Raw genomic sequence first — 27,441 nt, forward strand, 5'->3', positions numbered from 1 at the left:
TTGTATACTGGTGGGAATGATTTAGTAGAGGGAAAGTTAATGCAGCAGGAAAAAGAGGATAACCGAGAGGCACAGTCCTTGAGTAGCAAGAAGGAGCGGGAGTCAGTACCTACATGGAGAGGGTCTACCTGTGAAACAGGAGGCAAAGCAGAGCATGGGGCACAGCCACAGGGAGGGATGCATTCAGCGGTAGGAAAGTGAGGAGGGTCTCACTATTGTTGGAGTTGGAGATTTACAGAGATCAGATGTGAACGAGTCCTCTAAAAGAGAAGGGGAGTAATGATGGAAATTGAGTGAGTGGCAAGGCAATGCTATGGTCTTCTAAGAGATTTGTGGTCACAGATTTAGCAAATTTGGTGAGACCATTTAACAATAAACGCCCCATGAATGGCTGGCCAAGCTTGAGACGCTGAGGCTGAACAGAGGAACTGGAGATCAGAATCCAGGTTGGGCAGCAGGGGCCTTGAAGAATGGATGGTCTCCCTCTCCTAGAGCCTTCTACCAATCAGCAGATGTATGCTCGAGGAGGTACAAGGAACCAACGGAAGCTGAAAGGAGGCCCTCGCCAGCTTGCAGGTAGAGGAAAGGAAAAGCAGGGGCATGGGACTGAGCAGCAAAGGCTGCCCAAAAGGAGAACCGTGGGGACCGGGTGTTAGAGCCATTCTCGGGTCAGTTCCCAGGAGACAAGCCATCGAATTAACCTAATGAAGCACAGCCTCAGACCAGTGCAGCTGAACACAATCTTCTTGGCAGGCAGAGAAAAGAAATGTCAAAATAAGGCGTAGAGGATGGGGGGAGGGGGGCCACTTGAATCTGGAAGGGGTAGGGAGAAGAGAAAAAACCCAGCAAGATGCTGATGAGGCACCTTCTTTCTACCCACTGACACACAGCCTGAGGATGTGTCCCGGGGCCTCAATGTAAAGGCATCAAACCACAGGGTATTACTCACACTGCATGATGGTTTATGAGTTTCTGAGCATTTTCAGGCGTAGCCTCTCATTTGGTATTCACAGAAGTCCCAAGACTAGCTGAACGAGGTCAGCCTGGCAGGAAGTGATGGAGTTTTAATGCCACTCCAGGTCTGAAGACTCCAAGGCCAGTGCTCCTTCCGCAAGTGCCCACTGCCTTCCAGAGAGGCTTTTCCCACTAACTGGGGTACAACCATCAAGGGGTTCCCTGTGCCCCAGATCCCTGCCAACCTAGCAACCCAGCAAACTCCCTGACTTCTGAGTGCGGCAACAGCTGACCTTGGCAGAAGGTGCCCTGGTGGGTGTGTGTCAGCCATTATCTTGAGGAAGAGACCTGACAGCCCCTTCCTTACACACAACTCAAACCCAGTGAGGAATGTCCTTGTTGTGTCTGAGAACTGGTTGCTTCACCTCCACGTTTGGCTAACTCAAGTCATCACATTGCAACATCCTGGTCCCTGCCTCTGGCACAGACTCCTCAGAGTTATCACAACCCCTAGGGCAGCCTCTGCCTCTCAAGCCCCTGCTTTCCTTGACTTGATATCCAGTCTGAGATCTCAGCTCTGGTACTTCTGATACTGCCCAGAGTTAGCAGCCAGGAAATCAGAAAGCAAGAGCTAACAAATTTCTTCAAACCTATGATCGTCATTCTGGCTAACTTTCAATTAAGTCCTAGAGAAATAAACCATCAGTATTCATCGCAAGAAGATCAATGTTACACCCTCTAAGGGGAAGAATGCTGGGCTGAGGCGTGGGGAGGGGGTGGGGCAGGGGCGAGTTAGGATGTGGGGTTTCTTCAACTACCTGCTCTGCCCCACCCCAGCTCTGCTCCACACCAGCCCCCTCCAGGAGTCCCAGTGTGGTTTGTTCATGTCTTGGGAGGGCAAAAGTCCAGGAATTTGCTATACATATCTACACTAAAGCAGGAAGTAAAGCCTAGAAAAACAACATTATCTCAATAGCTAGGCAGACAAGGCCAGACAGAAACAGTCGGAGAGAGAGGGGAAAGATGTGGCAAGGAATAGAAAGTAGTGTAAAGAACAGAGCGATCTGTGATGAAGGCCAGGGTTGTTCCTGTTAAGTCCCTGTGTCCTGCTGACCAGTTCTCCCCATGCTCCAGACCACTTCTTGCTTTTTATCCAATCTGGAAGTTTTTCTTTTTCCATTACGCTTATGTATTTGGACTTATGTTACTATCTTACTTGTGTTTTCTCTTTACTAATTCTTCTTTAGTTGTTTTTTTTCCTGATTTCTATTGGAAGGACGCACTATCCCCACTCCCACCACTTTTTTTTTCCCTCCTGGCTTGGAAATTCTATTCCTCTTCTTTTAGTGGTTATCTTCCATTGTTAGCATGTATACATTTTTCTAATGAAGTGTATAGTTTTCAGCAACACTTCTCTTGGACAAGGCAGAAACTTGGTGTGATTTAACAATGAAATTCTCTATTCTATCTTACTCTTCCTTGATAATGTGGTCAACAATTTTAGTTTTTCTTTTTTTAAAATTAAAAAACAAATTAGACACGATTTTTGTTCGTGTGTTTTGCCATCTGTGGCAGACATTGTTGGTGGCCTACCAGCAGCCACTCCCCCTTCTCTCCTGCCAAGGAATCCTGATTTTGTTTAGGCAGCAAAGAAGCCAGTCCCAGGAGACGAGGCAAGCCTTGTCAAAGCCAACCACAGTAACCTTTTTCTCTTTTACTGGGAATTGGTCAAGGTTGGACCAGCCAGGCAAATGAGACATAAGGAGATGTCTGCTGGGGCCTTCTTGGAAAGATTTTCCTTCCTGAAAAAGAGGCACATAAGAAAGCCTCCTTTCTCCTAACATCTCCCTGCCTTCCTGCTTAGGATGCTATATGGTATGATAATGATGCCTGGAGCTGAAGCAGCCATCTCACAACCACGAGGAGAGAGATCTTACATCCTGAGGATGGCAGAGCAGAACAATGGAATGATCTAGGGTCCTTCATGTCGACACTGGACCACTGCCCCAACCTTGGAACTTCCTACTTCCACACTTCTCATTATAAGCTAATTAAATATTTTTTCGAGTTTAAGTTACTGTGGGTTATTCTGTTAGTTGATAGCAGAAAGCATCCTGATATACTGTCTATAGTTAATTAGATATGCCAACATAATGTGTCAATTTCTGTGTTCACTGTTGGCACTAGCAACCTGCTCCTTCCCCCAGGTTTACCTGTCTTCTTACTGATATATACCTTTAGTAGTTCTTTTATTTGGAAGGGTCTGTAGGTGATACAACTGTCCTGGTATGTCCAGAGATATCTTTATTTCACCTCATTCTTGAATGGTAGCTGGATATAGAATTCTAGCTTCCCTAAGATATTCCTAATATAATTTTTATTTATTTATTTATTCCCCAAAGCCCCAGTATATAGTTGTATGTCATAGCTGCACACCCTTCTAGTTGCTGTATGTGGGACGCGGCCTCAGCATGGTCGGAGACGCAGTGCGTCGGTGCACGCCCAGGATCCGAACCCGGGCCGCCAGCAGCGGAGTGCACGCACTTAACTGCTAAGCCACGGGGCCGGCCCGTCCTAAGATATTCCTTATCATCTTCTGGCATCTAATGTTGATGAAATGTTGTCTGTCAGTCCAATTGTCGCTCCATTGAATTCTTTTTTCTCTCTGGTAGTTTTTGATACTTTCTCTTTACTGTTGCCTGCAGTTTCACTATATTATGGCTAGGTATCTATTTATTCTGTTTGGTATTCATACTGTTTCTTCAATTCTAGAATTCGTCTTCAAATATTATTTCTTTGCCATTTTCTTGACTCATATCACATGCTAAAGCCTGCCAATCTGTCCTTCATGTCTGTGCTGCATTCTAGATGAATTCCTCAGTATCAGCTTCCAATTCATGAATTCTCTGTGTCCAGGCTAGAGTTCTATCCACTGTTTCAAATTCTAATGACACTGTTTTTCACTGCTAGGATTTTTAATACCTTTTCATATTCACATTCTCCTGTTTCTTTTTTCTTTCATAACTTCCCTTTCTTTTCTATAATGGATTTCATGTTTCCTTACCTTTTTGAGGGTCAAAAAAAGACTTTTTTTGATTACTCTGTTATTTTCATTTCTTCTAGGGTAAATTTTTCTTTGAGCTCACTGGCTCTTTTTTCTCATTAGCTTTTCTTGTATTTCTAAACTTTAGCATATAAGCTCATCTTATCTCTTATATTTGACTTTCCCTCCCTGTCTAGGGGTTTTCAACTGTGCCTCCCTAGGTCCTTTGGGTCTCCCACTCTAGAATAAAATCTTGAGGGCCGGCCCCGTGACTTAGTGGTTAAGTGCGCGCGCTCTGCTGCTGGCGGCCCGGGTTCGGATCCCAGGCGCGCACCAAGGCACCGCTTCTCCGGCCATGCTGAAGCCGCGTCCCATATACAGCAACTAGAAGGATGTGCAACTATGACATACAACTATCTACTGGGGCTTTGGGGGTAAAATAAATAAATAAAATCTTTAAAAAAAAAAAAAAAAAATCTTGCAACAGCAGGTCAGTTTACTTCCAGGCTGTAAAGTTACAGTGTAAAGTCTTCCTAGGTAAGCATCTTTATAATAAGCCATAGCCCCAGGGAAGGATGGGTAGCAACGTTCTTCAGCCTACTTTCCCATTGCCTGGGTTCAAGCAGTGTATTAGCTCTGATTCCATGCTTCATGTGGAGCACTTTATAGCTCTGTTACCTCACATTTCCAGCTGCTTCTGCATGCTTCCAGACTCAGAGACCAGCAGGCCTGCAGCTTCAGCCCTGCTCTCTTTGTGTTCCTGTTCCATTTCTCATCACAGGGATGTCATTTTGTGTGTGTGGAGGGGGCAGTGCATGACTATGTTTTTAGGATGTTATCTTTTATGTATTACTGCCATGTGTTCAGAGTTTAAATTTACAGTGCCATCTCGACTGGATGAGTTGGATTAAACTATTTGTACTAGGGAACTGGGGATCCTTGCCAATACCCATCTCCTGGGAGGGAAGGCATATCAAACCATCTCTAATGAGATTCACAGAATTCCAGCCAGCACGCTGAAGGAAGCAGACTGAGATAGCCTGGGGTAAGCTGATCAAAAATCCCAATTAAAACTGCTCTCCCATCCCCACCCCATCTTCCTTACAGTCTACAGTGGGGTGAGGGCAGGGGCGGGCAGACATACAAACAGGATCTTTCAGATGTGGTCTGACCAGGCCTTCACTGAGCAAGTCCACCCCAGCCTTCAGCCCCTCTTCCACACCACTTGACCATTTCAGAGTCTTTTACCTGGCCAGGGAAAAATGCATATTGGCCATATGGACACCCTTGATGAAAGGCCCATCTGACTCTCTTCAAGTCCCTAGCCTCCCTGCAGGAGGCCCAGCCTTTACTTACAACTACATCAGAAGAGCAGTGGATTTAGGAGCCAAATTCTAATCCAGGCTGTCACCAGGCAGCAAGCCTCTTTTTCTTTCCAGACCAAGATTCTTTAACAATCAGAAGAAGGCTATCCTGTCTCCACCCTCTTCCTCTCTGATTACCTGCCATTTGTTCCTGCTGACCACCACTTGGACTTCCAAGTGACTGCTATCTACTTTCTAGACTAGGACTCTTTAATTGTTTCTTTCAGCTGCTAACGTTAGCCTGAAGGTTCTGCCCTCAGCCCTTTTTTCTTCTTTGCCTCTCTACTGTGTACCATCCCCTTCCAAATCTAAGAGCCTGCCCTTCTACCCTGGGTTCTAGACCTACATTCTCAACTGCCTCTTTAGCATGTCCATATGGCACTTCAGATTTAAATTCATCATCTTCCCCCATTCAAAAGCATATGAGACAGGGCACCCTTATTCATGGGGCCAAGGTCAGGCTCCTTAATATAGCATCCAGAGATCCCACAACTAGGCCACTCTCCTAAGACCCTACCCTACCCTCTAGGGGTTATAAACTAATTTGGACCACAGGCCAAAGCTGGCCCATATTTATTAAGATTCTACATCAAACCTAAAAAGACATGTACGTGTCTATCTCCTTCACTTAAAATACACCCTCTCTTGCGCCGGCCCCGCGGCTTAGCGGTTAAGTGCGTGCGCTCCGCTGCTGGCGGCTCGGGTTCGGATCCCGGGCGTGCACTGATGCACGGCTTCTCCGGCCATGCTGAGGCCACGTCCCACATACAGCAAGTAGAAGGATGTGCAGCTATGACATACAACTATCTACTGGGGCTTTGGGGGAAAAAATAAATAAATAAATAAAATGAAAAAAAAAAAAAATACACCCTCTCATGGGCCGGCCCCGTGGCTTAGCGGTTAAGTGTGCGCGCTCCACTACTGGCAGCCGGGTTTGGATCCCAGGTGCGCATGGACGCACCGCTTGTCCGGCCATGCTGAGGCCGCGTCCCACATACAGCCACTAGAAGGATGTGCAACTATGACATACAACTATCTACTGGGGCTTTGGGGAGAAAAAGGGGAAAAGAAGAAGGAAGATTAGCAATAAATGTTAGCTCAGGGCCGGTCTTCCTCAGCAAAAAAAGAGGAGGATTGGGATGGATGTTAGCTCAGGGCTGATCTTCCTCACAAAAAAAAAAAAAAAAATACACCCTCTCAGTGTACAGAGACGTTATTTAATTTATCATCTGGCCTACATATAGACATATAGTAGGCATCAAAAAATATTTGTCCATCGAGGCACCACTTCTCCGTCCATCCTGAGGCCGAGTCCCACATACAGCAACTAGAAGGATGTGCAGCTATGACATACAACTATCTACTGGGGCTTTGGGGGGAAAAAATAAAATATATAAAATCTTTAAAAAAAAAAAAATATTTGTCCAACTGAGTACCATCCCTCTATATAACCCCAGGGTTATAAGAATCAGAAGGAATAATGGTAATGAAAAAATGCTTTGAAACTATTTTTATAAATCATTATATGAGTATGCATATAGAAGTGATAATTACTTTCTGCCCCCACTCTTCTAGCTCTGACATTCTAGAAGCAAAAGATTTCTCTAACTTCTCTTGGACCACCCAGAAACAGGAGGCCTCAGTTACAAACCAGATTTAGCAAATCCGAGGCAATGGGAAAGGTGTGTGTGTAAAAGCTAGAGAAGCTGCCTGGACTATGGGAACGGCTGAAGTGTCCCACTCTCAACTTTCTGTCAGCAGAGACACACAGGGGCTGATAACAGGAACTCCCTCTGGTCACCTCCCTAACCACCACAGGCTCCTGGCTGCAGCTCTCCCTAGCTAGGGCTTGTCAGTTCTCACATCTGTTCACCCAGCTCAAAGCCCCTTTCCAGTCAAGCCCCCCAAAATGAAAAAAGCACCTAGAAAAACTTGGATTCACATTCTTGTTTTACTGCTTGTCAGCTATTAACCATTTAACCTCTCTGATCTGCATCCTCATCTGTAAAATGGGAATATCATCCATCTCGGAGGGTTTCTATAAGGATGAGAGGCATAAAGCTCCTAGCTCAGTGCCTGTGTTCCTGGGTTGGGCAGGTTGAGGGCCACAGTTCTGTCAGCCCCAGCCCCAGCTTGGGCAACTCTTCTGGGTTAGAGCCCCATGACCCTGGATAGGCATCATGGGTTCCTAAGCACCCCCAGCACCACTCCAGCCTTCCCCAGGCCAACACTGCCAGCGTCTTGCTCCAGACCTTCCTTTCCTGGCTAATCACAGGCACTGCCCATCCCCGCCATCCCCCAGTGGCGGGCAGCAGCTTCCAGGGAGGCGGGGTGGACAGCGTAGACCTGAGGTCTCAGAGTCAGCTCTACCCCAGTTGAACCCTTACCCCAGGCTGTGCAGAGAGGAATGCTGTGTCCATCCTGTGGCAGAGCTTGTGGGTCACGGGGCCTCTCACTTCTTCCCCAGCTGCCACTTCATCAGACCACACAGAACAGAGGCCTGCCCTGAGCTGGTTCTAAATAGCTCGCCGAGGCCCATCCCATAGTTGCCCACCTCTGTGGCTCTCTAGCAGCAAGATTCTAGAAAGACAAAGTTGATAAGGGGTTTCTCCACAGGGCTGAAAGCCTCAGACATTAAGAGAGGCAGGAGACAGGTGGAAGACCCTGAAGGTAGAAGACTAGGAAAAAAATCTAAGCTTCTTTGGGGACTTTTGGAGGAAGCAGGGAGTGGGATGAATGAATGGTGGCCCAGGGCAAGCCAGAGAGGAGTCTGGAGGGCTGGGGTTTAGATCTTATCACTCAGCTCTGCCTCCCAGGGGCAATTAAACTTGACCACACCGCCTCCCAGGGTCAGGGGACTAGGTGCTTATAGTCTGCTCTAATTTCCTTTAAAGATAAGGTTCAAAGGGCCAGGTGGCTTGGCTCTTCATCACTGTTTATGATTCAGATCTCAGTCATACCAGAGATGTATAATGAAGAGCGGCAGAGAAGCTGCCCGGGCCTCCTTCTCCTTCTGCACTTATCTGGATGTCTGGTGTATGCTTTGAATCTCAAGAGAAGGGCCTGCCTGGTGGCACAGTTAAGTGCATGCGCTCCCCTTCGGCAGCCCGGGGTTGGCGGGTTCAGATCCCGGGTTAGCTCAGGGCCAGTCTTCCTTGGCAAAAAAGAGGAGGAACAGCATCAGATGTTAGCTTAGGGCTGATCTTTCTCACCGAAAAATAAATAAATAAATAAATCTCAAGAGAAAAGCAGAAGATGCATTCATTCAACAAATATTGATTGCCACCAGGGAGTGGCAGACAGCATGGAAAGAGCCTGGTCCTCTCCCCTAGCCCCATCACTGTCCCTTAGCAAAGCTCTTCTTTCTGTGGCCTGTGGCTCCTGCTCTGTCAAGGAGCAGAGCAATGGGGCTCCTCTGTTTTGAGTGCTTCTCTCAGCCCCTCCAGCCTGCCCACCACCCACGGCTCCTTGGTTTTGCCAGGCAGGCTTCTCCTAGGAGGGCTGCCTTTCCAAGGGTATGCCATGGGGCAGCTGACCTCAGGGACTGGCATCCCAAGTCCTAACTGTAGGCCTCACCCTCTGAAGAGGTGGGAGCTGGTGACGTGATTCCACAGCCTATCCCAGAGGCCTTTGGAGGGGCATAACCAGAGCAATACCCACCAGCCAGAGCACTGGTGAAGTGCAGAACCAAGGGCTTTGAGAAGGAAGAGGTGAGTCCATCCTCAACTTACAGCCTGCCTTGGGGAAAAGGACCATCCTCCCTGTCAAACTCACTCTTACCAAAGGAAGCCACCTTTGCTCTTCTCAGAAACATGAGTTAATCCAATCATCCTCAATGCTGCCTGCCCCAAACACACACACACTCTCTCCCCTGGGGTGGGAGGACCAGGGTAGGTCCAAGAAAAGGTTTAGAAGAGAGTCTCATTGCACTCCCTCACACTCGCCGGAAGAGGGGTGAAATGGAAGAGGAGTAAATGGTTTCTCCATGTAACCTTCAACCCTCTCCTCCCCAACTTGTACACCCACGTGGCAGGGAAAAGGCCAGTGAAAGCATGGCCAACCACACCCAGACGGCTTCCTGGAACACTCCCAGGCAAGGGCACAGACTGAGAAGGAAGCCCCAGGGGCTGGGGACAAAGGGCAAACCCTCTCCTAAAGGAGCTGTGACTCATACAAAATGGTGGAGAGGGGCAGGGCATTCCCTCCCTAACTCCCAACCAGCCCTCTTTCTCCCAACCCTTGGATAGCAACACCAGGAATTCCTGAATCTGATCACTCTCGTCCTCACCTCAGGGAAAGGAAGAGGATTGGTGCTTTTGCTTTCCATCATTGCCCTCTCTTGCCCCTTCCCAAGCCTGGACCGTGGCAAGGGGCTCTGGACTGGGTTCTGCCTCTTCCTCCACCTGTAAGCACTGGACGGTTGGCCACCTTGAAAAAGGCTCAGGCCTTCCAGACCCCAGCAGGGGCTAATGGAGAAGGGCTGAGCTAGGGCACATATAAGTCCTGCCAATATGCACTTACGGAAAGGAGAAGCTATGCTTCTAGAAGCATCCAGGGGGCCGGCCCTGTGGCTTGGTGGTTAAGTGCGCGCGCTGCAATGCTGGTGGCCCGGGTTCGGATCCCGGGTGCGCATCGAGGCACCACTTCTCCGTCCATCCTGAGGCCGAGTCCCACATACAGCAACTAGAAGGATGTGCAGCTATGACATACAACTATCTACTGGGGCTTTGGGGCCGGGGGGGGAAATCTTTAGAAGCATCCAGGCCATAGTCTGTGTGGCTCAAAACTCCAGCCAGGCCTTGGCCAGGTCCAGAGTTGAAGAATTCAACTTAAAACTCCAGCATCTATCCCCACATCCTCTGTGGGATGGGAGGATAGCAGAGAGAATACCAGGGAAGAGGTCACAACCCAACCATCAGCACTGAGCCTGAAAGAAAGGAGCCCAGGAAGCAGGGTGACTGACTGCTTCACTGGCAAAGCAGGCTGCAGGACTGGGGTCTGTGCAGTCACTGCATATGGACCACCCAACAGGATTCCAGGCCCTCAGCAACCCAGAGGGCAGATGCCAGTTCTTCCTGGGTGGCATACTGGGATGGGCTTGGCCCAAAGCTCTGACACATAGGACAAGCAACAGCCCTGAGAATGCTGACAGAGCTTCTGGGATGTGAGGGTCCAGAAGTGACATTCCCTCGGAGTGCAGCGGCCCTGGTTCTGGGATTCTCCCCTCTCCCAGCCCAGAGGCCAGACGTCAGGAGCAGCTTGCTGACTCAGCTAGGGCTGGCATCACACTTGAAGGTTCAGGTGAGAACAAGCCTCTCTATCAGCCTCAGTAATGTGCCACACCTCTTCTACTGGGCTGGTATGACCTCTAGGTGTAAGTTTTCAGTCGTCATGGCCCAGCCAACCACCCAGGTGGAATGTCTGCCAGAGCCTCTGGGATAAGGCAATATGGTGAAGCTGACAGCTTGGGCTGTAGGCATGGAGGCCTACTTCGCTCAGGGCAAATTTCTCTAAAGGGCTCCAACCTTAGCAGGGTGAGGACAGTGGGCTGTAACTAATGACAGCCTCCCTTTTTCTATCCATCTTGCCCTCACATTTCCTTGTGATGCAGTGGTTCTTTTGATTTTTTGTGGCTTCTTCGGGACAATTACTATGAAATCGGAGCATTGCATGCACTGGCAGGCAGCAGTTTGGAGCGTCTATCTGTCTCACCTATCTGGCTCCTGGACACCACTCACATGCCAGGCAAGATGCAGAGGCGGTGCTACAGGCTGGAAACTCAGCTTTGTGGTCAGGCTCCTATCTACTTCCTTCATCAAGAACTCGATGACTTCAAAGTATTCTTGTTTTTTGTTTTTAAAAAAAAAAAAAAAACAGAACAATCTTTCCTTCAACCCACCTAAAAACCTCCATCAACCAGGCCAACTTCTTAGCAGTTTCTATTCTTGTGGCCCAGTGGGAGGAAGGAACCAGGTGGGGAGACTTGTACAATTCCTGCCAAGATCAGATGATGGAGAACCACTAGCCCTTCTATGGCAGCTTGTGGGCTAAGCTGGGGCCTGAGCACTGTGTCAAGAGATGGGTCCTATTACAAGGCTTATTTAGAATAAGATGACACTCCTATAAGGTAGTCATGTAGGTGCCAATCCCCTCGGGGACATAGGGAAGGCATCATACCCCCCACAGCCAATGAGCCCTGGGTAGAGAGGAGGGTGGGACAGGCAGTTGACAGAAGGTAGTCCAGCTGTACTGGAGAGGATTCACGGCGGTGTGGGTTCCAGGGGTTGCCTTAGACAGGGAGACATGTCAGCACTAGGAGGCCAGAGACTGGCAGAAGGGCATGCAGAGGCATGCTGGCCCTAGAGGTAGGTATCTCCAGTGAGTAGAGTCCTCCAAAACCCCTGGAAACAAACCGGTAACCTGTACTTTGTGAGCCAGACTGTTTTTACTCTTCATAAACCCTATCTTTAGCTTTCTTTTTTGTTCTCCTTTTATATTGAGTAATGTCTTTTGGAAAGGTCAACCTGTGGCACCTATGCTAATGGCAACCCAAAGAAGGCATTTGCATCCATGCTTGGACCAGGAGATTAAAGGAAGCAATGTCCTTTCTCTCTCCCAGGAGTGAATGTAGAGAGAAGTGGAGTAAAAGGATGAAGGAACCCAGAGTTGGGCCCCTTGCTTGGTCGCTGTGTCCTCTGGATGTTGCCTTTCCAACAAGGACCTTGGAAGCTCCAGTTAGAGGCCCTGAACCCATGCCCAGCCTGATGCCATCAGGTAATTTCCAGCATCAACCCCGCAGGTGGCTTTGGGAAGCACCCCTGCCCCGTGCCCCCACTTTTTCCTATGTCACTAACGTTCAGCTCCAGGAGGCAGACAGCAGGTGGCCAGTAAACTGGAGAGCTCAGCTGTGGGGCTGGGCCACGCCCACACACACCTGCTTTCATTTCTCCCTTGCTCTGGCTGAGCAATCTTCCTCCTCATTAAGGAACCGGTAATATGCTGTGACTGACTCAGGCAGGGACCAAGGGAGGAAAGAACAGCCCCAACGTTGCTAGGTAATCTGCTTCAGCACCTCTGAAAAGTGGCAATATCAGCTGCTATGAGTAGGAGCAAAGAGAACCTTCCCCTTGCACTGCCTGTGGGGGAGCCAGGGTGGAGAGCAAGGAGCCCTCCTCCGTCCTATCCTCAGGGAGTGATTCATCCTCCCGGATCTGGCCTAAGTTATATGCTCCCTGCTAAGATGATATCTGTCATGACATGCATTACTGTTGTCAACTCTGGGGGGACATGGAGGGGAGGACTACACAGACTGCAGTCCATTACGACAGTCCCCAGGGAGTGGTCTCTGTTGTCTGGCTTTATTACATATCTTGGGGTTACAGAGGGATGGCCAACGTGATGGTGCTTGTTTGGGACTGGGGCTGTGCAAGGGTGACCTGAGGGCTGTGAAGACGTGGGGCCCAGGGCTTGCTTTCAAGCCCCTTGCCTCCTCTGGTGAGACTGGGTCATCCCCACCCCAACACGTGCCTATGAGTTAATATTTTATAGCAAACTCTGGACTAAACCCAGAGGACCTCAATTCTAGGGCTGGCTCTGCTATTTGACAGTCATGTGTCTTTGGGCAAATTATACCTCTCTGGGCCTCAGGTGCCCCATCCGTAAAATGAGCAACATAATGCCTGCCCTACTCACCTCACACAGTCCCTGCCAAGGTGAAATAAGCGATGACTGTAAGCTGTAAAGCACTATGTACCCGGGGTACCATTGAGTTTCAGCCTCACAGAGAGGAGGGAGACAGGGACAAGAGTAGACACTGTGGCTAAGCCTAAGGGAACAGGGAGGTCTGACCCAGGCTGGGTGACCACTTAGAACAGGCCCCAGACAGAAACAGGTAGATCAGTGGCCATCCAGGAGCCAAGCATGAGGGACAGACAGGGCAACCTGGTCAGTCTGAGCTGGCAGACAGTTCAGGAGAGAAGAACCGGCTGTTAGCAAATATCTGAAGTGCAGGAGGAAAGATGCATGAGGAGATGGTCAGAATGAAAGAGAAATTCAGTCCCAAACTCAGAAGAATCCCACCTCACTCCCTGTACACCAAGGAACAGGTGAGAACTGCCCCCAAGCTCCCAGGACCTCCAACATCTTAATATATAACTCACACTCTCATAAGTCCGAAGCCCCTCATGAGGATAGCCTTCCCTTTCTGACCAGAGACCCCAGGGGAGTGACCCACCCAAGGCAAGAAGCCTGTATCAGATTGAATTTGATGTCTCCTCTTGCTACGTCAGAGGCTTGAAGCCCAGAGCTCTTTCTACAACACCCCATTCCTGGCTCTGTCAAGCTGGGTCAAATATCTGTACCCTGACAAATTGGAGGTGATAAGAACTGAGGACAAAATTGTGCTATTTGTCTACCTGTACCTGAAACTGGCACCGCTATCCTGGGCATTCTCTTCCAAGGGAGAAGTCAGAGGGGCACAACTCTCCTCAGCAGGAAATACCCCAACATAATCCAGAACGCACAGCAGCCCTTGAGCTACATCCTTACCCAGGTCCCAGCAGGAAACAACACGGAGGAGGGTGAGCATTCAGGAAGCCGAGATGACGTGGGAGATGGAGAGGGGACAGAGGCAGCGCCAGGGCAGAAGCCACCGGAGTTGGGCAAATGCCTCCTCTGTTTACTGGGACCTGGGTGAAGTCACGGTGTCTCTTCCATCTCAGACAGACCCCTGCATAACACCAACCACCACACAGATGGCCCTGGACCACCACGAGGAAGGAACCATTTGCCATAACCTGCCTGTGTCAGCTCTTTGTCCTGCAGTCCAAAGGATGAATCACTGCTTGTGGATGGGCAGCCTGGGCACTGAGGGGGCTCCCCCCTGAAAAATGCCACTTCACACTGGAAAGAGCCTCCAGTCTGAAAATCAGATGACCTGGGTTCTGGTCTCAGTTCTTCCACCTACTGGTTTGAGGATAGCAGGCAAATTTCTCAACCTCCACTTCCTGATCTGTAAATGGAATGACTCAATGATTTTAAGTTCCCTGAACCTGTCTCTAAAACCCCGTCCTTGATAGGTCAACCCAGCTCAGAGGCCCACAAGCCCACAGGAAAAAAAGTGGTTCTGGGATTCATGGCAGTGGCTCAATTCTGGCCAGGACTCAAGTCCTTCTCCAGGGAGGGACACTGCCCAGACGTGCAGATGGTGAGGGAGGCTCCAACGTACAAAGCCTTCCTGGGTGGCCTGGGATTAGCACTGCCCACCACCAGAGTCCTCTAACCACAGGAAGACTCAGCAGGGGGGCCAGCCCCATGGCTTAGCGGTTAAGTGCACGCGCTCCGCTACTGGCGGCCTGGGTTCGGATCCAGGCCACGCACTGACGCACCGCTTCTCCGGCCATGCTGAGGCCGCGTCCCACATACAGCAACTAGAAGGATGTGCAACTATGACATACAACTGTCTACTGGGGCTTTGGGGGGCAAAAAAAAAAGGAGGAGGATTGGCAATAGATATTAGCTCAGAGCCGGTCTTCCTCAGCAAAAAGAGGAGGATTAGCATGGATGTTAGCTCAGGGCTGATCTTCCTCACAAAAAAAAAAAAAAAAAAGACTCAGCAAGGGAGGGTGCTATGTGTTTTGCTTCCTGGCTGGGCCCTGAACCAGCTGAAGTAGTCAGGGAAAGAGAAAATGATCCTGGACATGGAATGCAGTGGGAAGTCAGGATCCTAGGTTCCATTCCTTGTCTGGCAATGGACTTTGTTTTTTTTAAAGGGCAAGGTTTATTTTATTTATTTTTTTCCCCAAAGCCCCAGTAGATAGTTGTATGTCATAGTTGCACATCCTTCTAGCTGCTGCATGTGGGACATGGCCTCAGCATGGGCGGAGAAGCGGTGTGTCGGTGCGCGCCCGAACCCGGGCCGCCAGCAGCGGAGCGCGTGCACTTAACCGCCAAGCCACGGGGCCGGCCCCTGACAATGGACTTTGGAGGGAACCCTTTCTAAGCCTGTTTTTCAACCTGTTAGGAGTCATGTCTGGCTTTTCAAATGATACCAGACACTCCTCTGAACTCCCACTCATTTCTAGATGCCACCCCTTAGATGACACACCTTGGAGGTACTCAAAAGTACCTCAAACTCAACTTGCCCCAAAGCAAACTCATGCACGCTCTAAGCCCCTCAAACCCAGTCCTCTTTTGTATTCCCAGTTTCTGAGAAAGGGACATCATCCATCCAACCCTAAAACCCGGGACTCATCCATGTCCCCTCCTTCCTTCAACCTCCCTCAGCCAGTCTATTACAAAGTCTTACCTGATTACAATCTATTACCTAATTTTTACCACCGAAACCTTTCATCTTCCTACTTCTGTCCATGTCTACCTCCATCACTCTATCCAAAGAACTGTCATCCTTCACCTACAGTAGCTCCCTAACTGCTAAAGCCCCAGATCTACTAGAGACCCCTCCAACTCATTCTCTACAGGGCGGCCAAAGTGATCTCCACAAATGCAAATCCCATCAGATCCCATCTCCACTCCTTCCAGCAAAACAGCCAGACCTCCTAATGCTCTGGGGCAAAAGTGGGACTCCCCAAACACCCCATGGCCCCAGATGTAGCTGGCCAAGCAGCAGGATAACCCTGAGACCAAAATGGACCAGGCAGGTCTGGGAGTCACTGCTCAGCCCAGAGCCCTGGCCCCACCCTGGGGTGGCTTCCCACTCCGAGATCAGGTTCAGAATTGGCTCAGTCTTGCCAGGACTGACCCCCTCCCCCAGTGCAGACCTCATCTGACCACAGATGGGAACGGGAGCTGGTGGCCAGGCAGGGAAAACCCAGCTGGGATGAAGCCAGGGACTATGTATTTCAGGAAGGAGAGGAGATACACTAAAAGCAGTGCCACAATAAACTGTCAGTATCTGTGGGGCCGCTGAGAGAAGGCAGCTGTCGGGAGTAGAAAACTCAAGGAGTCTATCTCTTCCCTCTTATCAGACTGACCGTGGGCAGCCTGCAGGCCTGTGGAGAGGAAACAGCCATTAACAACCCCTCCCACACTTCCTGCAAACACAATCCTTGCATGACTGCCCAGCCCCACAGGAAAGCCTGCACTTTCCTCCCTGCCAGGGTGGGTCTGGAGACCCCTCTCTCAGCCAGACCCCTCCATCCTGCCCCTCCTTCTTGGGCAATGATCCAAGAAACCTTATGCTCTGCCGAAACTGGTCTCCTCAAGGGCCCCAGTCGTCCCCTGCCCTTTCAGTTCAGGCCTTTGCATCCTGGTATGTGTGGCCTTTTCCTTACTGCCTTCCTTCTCTCCTCTACTATGAATCCCTACCCTGGCCCCTTCTAGGCCTGTTCTCAACTCCTGGCAGACCTGCCACATGTCGGTGCCGCTGAACCTTGTTCATGGCCCTTCCCATGTTCAGCCTGTGATCTCATCTCCTCCTCTGGCTCTGGGAAAAAAAACCTGGCTACAGCAGACCCCAGCTCATAGGGCGTGGGGGGAATTGGGAGCAGAAAGAAACGAGAACCCTATAAAGTCACCCCAAGGCCTAACTGGTGGTCAGTGTAGGAAGGGAGGAATGTGATAAGAGACCAGATGGGTTTTTCTGCCCAAACCCAGGACAGAGCCAGAGCAAGGGCTGGGAGGTGGGGAGGAGGAAATGACAGGCCCGGGGACAGCTCCCTTGGCTGCAGGAGCCCAAGTTCTCCAGAGAGATGCCAGAGCAGGCTGGCTGCTGTTCACTGTATCCAAGCAGGTTAGGAGAAAGGTCAAACCAATTTCCATGAATGTCTGGACTGTATGGTGGCATCCTGGGCCCCCACCACAACCTCCCTACTCAGGATATGCTGTTCTTCTGCTGGGTCTACCAGATGGTTTGAGAGCAAGACCTTCAAATTCCTTTTTTTTTTTTTTTTGTGAGGAAGATCAGCCCTGAGCTAACATCCATGCTAATCCTCCTCTTTTTTGCTGAGGAAGACTGGCTCTGAGCTAACATCTATTGTCAATCCTCCTCCTCGTTTTTTCCCAAAGCCCCAGTAGATAGTTGTACGTCATAGCTGCACATCCTTCTAGTTGCTGTATGTGGGATGCGGCCTCAGCATGGCCGGAGAAGCAGTGCGTCGGTGCGCGCCTGGGATCCAAACCCGGGCCACCAGTAGCAGAGTGCGTGCACTTAACCGCTAAGCCACCGGGCTGGCCCAAGACCTTCAAATTCTATATTCACAGATAACGACTCTGAGGCCCAGAGAGGGACAGCAACTTGCCCTGGGTCACACAGCACCAAATCCCCTATGGGTAGCTAAGGCAGCAAGAACCCTGTATGTATCCAACCAGACTGGGCCCTGGACTGTGAAAATCATCGAGGAGACCCCTGACCAAACAAGCTGCTTCCCCTCTGGAAGAGCCAAACAGCCCTGCCCTGAGGCTCTTGGGCCCTCGGCCAGCCCAGTCCTCCACCTTGGCCTCACAGGCTGCCAACAGAGGGCCTGCTGGTGTGGGAGATCAAAATTGACCAACACCCTGAAATATGTCTCTTTACCTTGATTATTTTCTCTGACGGACATTTGACCTCCCCCAAAACTGCCTAAAGAATTTAACATAGGGGCCGGCCCGGTGGCGCAGCGGTTAAGTGCACGTGCTCCGCTGCAGCGGCCCAGGGTTCGCCGGTTCGGATCCCGGGCACGCACCGACACACTGCTTGTCGAGCCATGCTGTGGCGGCGTCCCATATAAAGTAGAGAAAGATGGGCATGGATGTTAGCTCAGGGCCAATCTTCCTCAGCAAAAAGAGGAGCACTGGCATCAGATGTTAGCTCAGAGCTGATCTTCCTCACACACACACACACACAAAAAAGAATTTAACATAGAAGACCTGTTCCAGGAAGGAGCCACTATCATATGATGGCTGTAATACAATGTAAAATAGATGTTACAATAGGAAAGGCACCAAGCCCCTCTTATCAAAAATTCTGTCTCTCCTTGGCCACATTCTCTAGGTGGCCCTGAAAAGAGTTGCCAGACAAATATTTACACTTATAAGGGAAATCTCCATTTGTAAAGGTATCTCCCTCTCTGTACTGGGAAGAGGGGGGATGACCTCATCTCTAGAAACTTATCAATGTGGAAGGTGAGGCCTTAAATCTGCATAATAACCTTACTCTTGTTTACTGTGCTTTTCTGGTAATCTCCCATAACTGACTCCCCCCACCCCCAACATCCTCCTTTGTCTTCAGCTGAAGATAGTATTTAAGATGAGAATCTCTGTTATTTTGTTGAGAAACTCAGTTTCCCTGGTTTCTCCCATGTATATATGTTATTAAAGTTTGTATTATTTTCTCCTGCTAACCTGTCTTTTAAATATTTGGCCAGCCATAAGAACCTTAAGGGAAAGGGCAGAGGGGGATTCTCTCTCTTCCCCAACACTGGCTCCTCTCCCTGTTTTGCCTAGGATGAATGGCAGGGTAGGTCCAGAGATATGGGATGAGCAGGAATTTCTAAGACAGGTGACTTGGGTAGAAGACACCTTCCAAAATACCTCACCCAAGTGTGAAGGGAGGTGAGGTATCTTCTGTGTTAAGCACAGGAAATGCCACTTGAGAGATTAGAACTCACATTCATCCTAGAAGTTTGCCCACTGCTGCTTTAGGGTCAAGCGTGAACTGCTTGTCAGGCACTGAGGAAATTCCTTCATCAAACAGCTGCCCCTTTGGCCTTGGGCTGAACCTCCCTGACATAAACTGTTTACCCTGCTCCCCATCTCACAGCAGCTTCCTGCCTGAGGAATATGCTGGCTCCCCTCCACTGGAAGAGCCTGAACAGGGTCCTCATTCCTCTCCTCACCACCTTCATGCTTTCCCATCTCCCCCTCCCTGTGGTACCTGGGGTCTCCTCCTGAACTAGCTGGAGGCCCCAGGACCCCAGAGGATAAACAGGAGTGGATCCAGGGAAATACCATGCCTTCTGCAACAGGACGGAACAGAGAAGGCCGACCCCTGGAAATTCCCTCATGGCCTGGCAACACCAGACTCACACGGCTCCTCAGAGAACCCAAGAGAGACAGGAACCAGGAGGAGCTCAGGGGCTCTCCCCTCTCCCCTGCAGCGTCCACACAGCCTCACTCCCTTCAGCTGCCGTCTGTTTTACTTCACAGCCAGAGCACTCAGCACAGGCCCACAGGGACTTTCATTTCCTCCTGACTCTGGTTTCAGTTCACCATCAGTATCAAATGGCCGCTGTTTTGTCTTTAACTGAACTTGGGTGAGAATGAGAGTTGGGGGGAACTCCACTTACAGGTCAGGGGAGATTCAAATGTCCCTTGCAAATCCAGAGGAACCCTGCAAAGAAGAAAGGAGGTTGTAACTATGTACAGTGACAGATGTTAACTAGACTTATTGTGGTGATCATTTCACAACGTACATAAATAGTGAATCATTATGTTGTACACCTGAAACTAATATAATGTTATATGTCAATTATACTTCAATTAAAATAAACAGAAGGAGGGGCCAGCCTGGTGGCGTAGTGGTTAAGTTCACGTGCTCCACTCTGGCTCCACTCTGGCTCCACTCTGGGGTTTGCAGGTTCGGACCCTGGGTGCGGACCTACGCACTGCTTATCAAGCCATGCTGTGGCGGCGTCCCATATAAAGTAGAGGAAGATGGGCACGGATGTTAGCCCAGGGCCAACCGTCCTCAGCAAAAAGAGGATGGCAACACATGTTATCTCAGGGCTGATCTTCCTCACACACACAAAAAAAACTCAGAAGGAAAGTTGTGGAGGTGACAGGAGTGGGGAGGATGAAGGAATCCCCACCCCAGCCCTCAATTCCCTCATCTGTGCCTCTTCCTACAATCCACCTCTCATCTTTCCCCTTCACTACCCACCCAGCCCCTCCAAATCCCCTTTGGCCACACAAATAAATAACTTGTTGATTTTTCCTCACCAGAGCAGTTCCCTCTAGACCAATTACCTATTTACATTTGTAGCTGATTTTCTTTTTCAGAAGGCTGCAGATCTGCTCAGGCTGGAAGGGTGTTGCCTGCCCCCTATGCTAGGACTTGGCAGCTGAAGGATTCTGGACAGAAAGGGCAGAGCAGGGCAGGACTACTGTCTGGGGTCCCCAGGTCATGCCCCAACACCTCAGGATCCCCTGTCCTCTCTGGGGCCCTGCAATGCCACCCTTTCGGGAGCAGGAGGGGCCCCTTAGCCTGAGGACAGCCTCATGCCCTAACCACACAGAAGTGGGGCTGCCCTCTGTGTCCCTTTGGTATGTCTCTCACCCTGATCCTAGAGAGCAAGAGGAGAGAAAAGGGAAAAGGATGCTAATGGGCAAAGATCATAATCCAGGAAGAGAGAAAAACACAAGACTACAGGATAGAGAATAATGCTCCTCAAGGCAGGAGACCCATGTGCTACTGGCTCCCCTCCCACTTCTGCCACTAGCGGGGTGATGTCAGTAAATCGCTTACCCTCTCTGGACTTCCTCATTTTTAGAGTCACATCCTCCTGAAGGAAGAAGCTGGGTTGAGGATGTTTTTCAACATCCTATACCAAAACTATTTGTTTTGTCTTGATATTACTATTATACAAATAAAAATTTAGCATTGATTACAAAAATAAAGAAAAAGTACATTTTTCTCTAGATTTCCCTTGCCCTGGGTTTACCTTGTTGTGCTTGGTAATATGCACTGCATGCATAGAGGGCAAAATACCACATATATTTGAATGGCAACAGCTGGAATTGAGGTGAACAGTCCTCTTCACTCCAGCAAAATGAACTTCTGAGAATCTGTGGGGATAAAGCTCCTTCTGCCTCCACCCCAGAGAGGACCCTGTCCCCCCCTCCCATTCCTGTAGGAGGAACTTTCCCAGTTCTCAGCTGGAAAGGTGGGGTGGCCCAAAGCCCAGCCTGGACCCTGGAGCCTTAGGAGAGATCTGCAATGGCTACATGCAAGCTCGATTGATAATATGTTGTAACTACAATAATGATTTATAAATAAGCACCAAGAAGTACTCTAGAATGGCTGGTTAGGGATGCAGACAGGCATCCCTGGTGAGCACGGCATAACTGGAAGAGAAGCCTGTTTTCCCCAGACAGCAGGCAAAGTTCAGACCCTCTCCTTGCAAAATATCACCTGAAGATGTTTGCCCTAATAGTTAGCAAGGACTTACTGTTAAAAAGCATTCTGAGCAGAAAGGGAGAAAAATCTAGGTCCCCAGAGAGCTGAGCTAGGCCCTTTAGTTTGTGAGGGGTCAGGTATGTGGAACATGCAGAGGAAGCTGGGGCATGGGAACTGAGAGCAGGGAAGGGGAAGGAAGGAGAAGCCCGCCCCAGGCTCAAGTATGGAGACAGAAAAGATGCAGGCGTGAAAGCCCTAGCTGCTTTCAGGATACACAGGGCCTCTGGGGCTTTGTGGCCCCAAACGCCAGGCAGTGTGGAGTCAGGAGTAATGCGTTCACCAGGCTTCCAGGTGTGCTGTCAGCACCCTGCACACAGCTCCTCCGAAATAAAGACACATCGTCCTCTCTTGCAAACCTTACCTCCTCCTGACTGTCCTATTTCAGCTAAAGAATCAACCCTCATCACCCAAGCACTGAAATGTCAAACCCCAGCCAATCAAGGGTCTGTTCCAGAAGATAATGTCTACTCACAATCTCTCTAGAGTCTCCTCTTTTCCATTTCTACTACCAAGTCCCAGCCTTCATTACCTCTCACCTGGACCCTATCTAGTGTTCCATGTCCTCCTTCCCTTCTTTCCTGGCCCCCTTGTGACCTAGCCATACCCAGCTGCCAGTCTGCCCTCCGCCTGCTCAGAAACTTGTCAGAACTAAATACCTCCTTTGCCATCAGCCAATTCAAGTCCTCATCACTGATCTCTTGCAGTGTCCATTTCCTCTTCTCTAGGGACTTTAGCTTTTGGATGAAGTCTGGGTGGACTGGCCACCATGCCACAAGCCCTTCCCTGGCCAAGGGAGGGAGCAAGGTCCAGGCTGGGCCAACCAGACATTTCCTCCTTGGGATGTGAATCCCAGGCTTTGGTGGCAAAATTACAGAGCACAGCTGAAGCAGATTTATCCTGGCGACAGTGGTACCCTGAAAAGGCTGGCCTTTGGTTCCTGCTGCACCCACTCCAAGACTGTGGAGGGGACCTGGGTCCTGAGTCATCCCTCTGATTCTAGGAGTTCCCACAGTCTTCCAAGGAAGCCCTTTCCTGCCGAAGTTGACCAAGCGTTGCTTGTAACCAAACAGGATCTTCTCATTACTTTTTGAAATACATCCCCCATGCTCCAACCAAAAGGGAAAACTCCCTAAATGTGCCGTGATGGCCTCTCTCTGCACCTGTTGGCCTGCACATCTCTCCAGCCCACAGGCACTGCTGGAACTCTACTTGCCTCTTCAGGGCCCATCCCAAAGGCCTCTTCTGAGCCCTCTATAGGGATGACTTCTACTTCCTTTAAACCTACAAGCCACTGGCTGTCCCTCTGCCTTCCACTGTAGGAAATGGTGTATTTGTCTTATCCTCCTCCCAGAGGACAGTGACTCAGTCATTGTTGTCTCCTCCACAACACCCAGCATAGTTCCAGGCTCAGTAAAATTCTCCAGGCTCTGGGGGCAGACAATCCAAAGGACAATTACAGGTTTGCTGGGTAAGACAGACAGTGAGTGACAAAGAGCATGGGGTGTGCCATCAGAAAGACCTGAGTTTGTTTTTGTTTTGTTTTGTTTTTTTGTGAGAAAGATTAGCCCTGAGCTAACATCTGATGCCGATCCTCCTCTTTTTGCTGAGGAAGACTGGCCCTGGGCTAACATCTGTGCCCACCTTCCTCTACTTTATATGGGATGCCGCCATAGCATGGCTTGACAAGCGGTGCATCGGTGCACGCCAGGGATCCGAACCCACGAACCCCAGGCCGCCGAAGCGGAGCGTGCACACTTAACCGCTACGCCACCGGGCTGGCCCCAGAAAGACCTGAGTTTGAATTCCAGATCTTCCACTTACTCGCTGAGTTCGGGCAAGTCTCAAAAGTTCTGTAAGTCTCAGTTCATCAACGAAAAAGTGACAATAAGGCTTACCTCCCAACGTTGCTGTGAGGATTCAACAAGCTAACGTTTAAGAGCATCTAGCACATGCCTGGCTAGTAGTAAGCACCCAGTGAATAGCAGCCATTATTCCAGCTATTAGTAGCTACTGGTTTAGCAGATGCCCCATCAGAGGTTGGAATCAGGAGTCCTGGGGCCTGCTGTGTAACCCACAGTGCATCTCTCTGCTCCTCAGTAACCCTACCTGGGTCTATATCTGCCTTATAAACCTCTCATTGGCCTAAAAAACAACAGGTGGAAAATGCTTCACAAAGTAAAAGCATGATGTAAGTGACTCCTCCTGCTTTTCTAAATTTTGGAGATTCCTAGGCATCCTGTCCAGTGTGTGGTCATGGCAGGACTTTATTTTGCAGGCACCCCGACCTGCCCAGTCTGTAACACAGGGCACAGGGCAGACGAGGGCCTGCCTCAGAGTCTGCTGCCCCATGTCCATGCAGCCACCCCTTTTCCAAAGCCCTGGTTCCTAAATGTCCTGCTTTTGTGCGGCCTTCCTTCAAATAACCAAGGGGCAGTGTCTACTATGTGGTTACAGTGGGACTGGGAGCTGAGGCACCATAAGTCACCCCTGCCATTAACCTAGCCAACGCTGGGCAGCAAGAGCATGAAAGGAAAAGGCCAAACCAGTGAAGCTGCCAGAACAGCCTGGGTGGGGAAGCAAAGTGGAAGGAAGTCTCTCTTAAGACTTTACATCTGCCTAGATTAATCTCCCAAGCAACTGTGATGGCCCCAAACCAGCGGCTCTCAGAGTGTTATCTCCAAGGAGCTGGGCAGAAATACAAATTCTAGGCCCCACCCAGACTGACTGAATCAGAAAACTGTGGGAGTAGGGCCCAGCAATCTGTGCCTTAGAGAGCTCTCCAGGGGATTCTGATGCCTGATCAAGTATGAGGAATCCTGCCCTAAACCTTTAACCGTAGGGCCCTCCACTTTAACTCACACATTTACTGAACACCTACTGTGCACCAAGGACCGAGCTGGGTGGTGGTATTTCAGAAATGAGGACACATTTGAAGAACTTCCACAATCTAATGGGGGCCAAAATCAAGTACACAAATACACAAGGCAGGATGTGGTATAGCACAAGGCAGAGGAATTGGCTTCCCACCCCTCTCCCCAGGCCCAACCCCTCAGACCTTCTCTTGTCACAACTGGGGAAAGGAGAACACCAGTTCTGAGAACACCACCCCCAGTGCTGCTATTTCCGACTCCTGAAGCCCAGGTAGCTTTCTCAGGAAGAGGGATCCTCACCCTGAGGTGTGCCTTAGGCATGTGGGGAAATGTTCCCATGAGGCTACACCCAGTGGTTCTTAGGAGCTTGGAAACTGGCCTGACGTGGGGTTTGGGTTCAGAAAGTTCCCAGGGGACCATGAGCATGCCACAGCACATCATAACAACGCAGTCTCGGGCAGGGTCACTCCCACAGGCCCCCGGCATGTGGCTTTCGAGTGTGCAGATGCAGACACATAAACATAAACAGACAGTTGGCCCCCTGGCCTCCCTTCCTCCATTCTCAAGTTACAAGGTTAAAGGCGTCCTATTCACAGCCAAAGGAGAGGGATATGAGAGGGGATACTGAAGCAGGGAACCATCTGGTTCAGATCAAGATTGCTCACTCAGGACCCCAAGGAACTCCCAGAGCCTCCCAAGCCTCCTGATGGCTCATAGATTTCTCTCCCTCCCTCTACTTCCCACCAGGAACCTGAGGATTGGGCTAGAAAGGGACAACCCAAAGGGAAATCAGCCAAAGAAAGACGAGAAAACAAAACACTGAATTTATACAGGCAAGTCTGTGCCACCTCTGTGAGCCCCAGTTCCCTCTTCCCTTCAAATCCTGGACACCACGACTAAACTCGGGATCACCGCCTCAGCCACTGTGCCCTCCTCCACAAAGAGCTCAGGGCACCCAGCAAGCATCCTTCCCTGAACCGGAACCCCCTCCAAAGTTAGCAGCAGAAGCAAGATGAAGCTTAGGGGTGTGGTCTCCCACTCTCATCTTATGCCGCCATCTCCATCAATACAGGAGGTTCCCTCCATCTCAGAGGGACTTTGGAGCCCACCAGGCATAATAAGAGGAAGGCATGGGGCTGGCTCCGTGGCGTAGCGGTTAAGTGCGCGCGGTCCGCTGCAGCAGCCCGGGTTCAGATCCCAGGCGCACACCGATGCACCGCTTGTCATGCCATGCTGTGGCGGCGTCCCATATAAAGTGGAGGAAGATGGGCACGGATGTTAGCCCAGGGCCAGTCTTCCTCAGCAAAAAAAGAGGAGGATTGGCATGGATGTTAGCTCAGGGCTGATCTACCTCACAAAAAAAAAGAAAAAAGGGAAGGGATGACCAACCAGCTTCTAGACAACTGTCCCAAAGATAAGATGGGAGTCTGAGTTACAGGCTAGAAATGACTATTTCCCAGGGGCCCAAGAGTGCCCTGAACCCCTCTCCTGGTCCCTTTCCACCACCAGTACCTCTTTCTCCCCTTTCCCCCAAAAGCACCTAAGACTCTGTTCTACAGTGCTTTACGCAGCTGTAAAGCAAGAGGCAAGATGGGAGATAGATGCAGTGAGCAAGAGATAGAAATCGAAAGGCTAACTTGAGCAAACAAGCAACGGGTGGGTGATTCTCTACAGGCGGAGAGGGCCAGAAGTGGGAGACCGGAAGGAGGAGAGTGAAAAAGAAGTGGCAGAAATCTAAGGGGAGACCAATGAGAGCTCAGCCCAGAGGTGCAGCAAGGGGCTGGGAAGTTCGGTCCAGTCACAGAGGAATGACTAGAGGGAAGAAATGACTCTTCCATTGCAAGGCATGGGCTCAGGCTAGCCCTCACAGGACTGGCGTACAGCCTTGGCCAACTTCCTGGCTTGTGGGGTGCCTCAGTTTCTCCAAAGTGGGAAGGAGGTCAAGGTGTTAGGTCTTATCAGAGAGAACTGGGCCACTGGGGGGTGGCTAGGGGGCAGCGCCAGGTAGGGGAAAGAGGAGAGAGGCGTTGATGGTGCAAAGACAGTTCCCTGCCAAGAGGAGCAGGGCAGGGGTCTCCACGTAGTGCAGAGGCCGGGAGCGCGCAGGGGTTGGGGGTACCAACTAGGTAACGGACTGGAAGTCAGGACTGGGGCAGGGAGCGCTTCCTAGGGCTGGGGCTGGCGGCTGCTATCAAGGAGCGGAACAATCGCGCCTGAAGGGCTGGGAGCGGCTTGATGTGCAGAAACAGAAGGCGGGGATCGGGATTGAGGCCACGGCAAGCGGACCTCCGCCCCCACGGGGGAGCCCAGGGCCCCGACCCGAGGGAAGTTACCGGGGTGGACCGGCCCGGTCTGGGCCGCTGGACCGAGCCAGCTCCCCGCGCAGAGTGGATTCAGGGCAGCGAGGGGCCCGGAGCGCCCCGCATCCCGCCCGCCCTCTTCCCGCCCGCGCACCTCAGTCAGCGCACGGCGCCGCGCGGGCCATGCTCGCCGCTCCTGCCGCCGCCTCCACCCGTGCAGAAAGCTGCCGCCGCGGGCGTCCGGACCCGTTAGCTCCGCGGCTCCCTCGTCCGCCCGCAGCGGGCCAGTCCCGCCTTTGCCTGCCCTGCCCTCCCAGAGCAAGCCACCGCCTCAGCCGGCCCCTCCCCCTACTCCAGCCCGGCTTGAAGAGAAGCGTGGGGGAAGGGGGCCGCTGCCCCCTCCCCATTCACATCCTCCCTGTCTCTCCCCTCCCACCTCCTCCCGCAAGCCCCTGGGCATGCTGGGATATGGAGTCCAGCCGGCGCTGGGCCGCTAGGGGTGCCCCGCATCCAGAACTACTACTCCCAGAAAACAGCGCGCGCACGCCCTAGGTATTGTGGGCTTTGTAGTTCGGCCGGGGCTCAGAGGGTCTACCGCGCAGGAGGGGAGGGGGGATGGGAAATCTCCATTCCCAGAAGGCCGGCCTCCCGGCGGTTGAGACACAGAATGTGGGGTCTGCGGTGCCCCGGACCAGGGTTGAATACCTGCATCTCCAGGGAGGTGCAGACTAGCCCAGGA

General features: G+C 50.9%; 1 protein-coding gene across 7 annotated transcripts in view; it reads right to left on the reverse strand.

The window, feature by feature from the left end:
* The window catches only part of ST3GAL2 (ST3 beta-galactoside alpha-2,3-sialyltransferase 2), a 48,526-nt gene extending 21,467 nt beyond the window's left edge, over positions 1–27,059 (reverse strand). For 4 of the 7 annotated variants that reach the window (XM_087419949.1, XM_087419951.1, XM_087419952.1 and 1 more), the window contains exons 1-2: positions 26,857–27,059; positions 19,644–19,687 (exon numbers count right to left, since the gene is read on the reverse strand). The gene's annotated coding sequence lies outside the window, so the exon portion shown is untranslated. Of the gene's footprint in view, positions 1–7,748; positions 7,848–19,643; positions 19,688–26,856 lie in introns of those variants that run through there. The other 3 variants (XM_004431824.3, XM_087419953.1, XM_087419954.1) reach the window with 2 other exon arrangements.
* Positions 27,060–27,441: the final 382 nt, after the last annotated feature.

This window comes from Ceratotherium simum, chromosome 30 (genome assembly GCF_057802395.1).
Source record: "Ceratotherium simum simum isolate JZ-2026a chromosome 30, ASM5780239v1, whole genome shotgun sequence".
NCBI classification, from domain to species: Eukaryota; Metazoa; Chordata; class Mammalia; order Perissodactyla; family Rhinocerotidae; genus Ceratotherium; species Ceratotherium simum.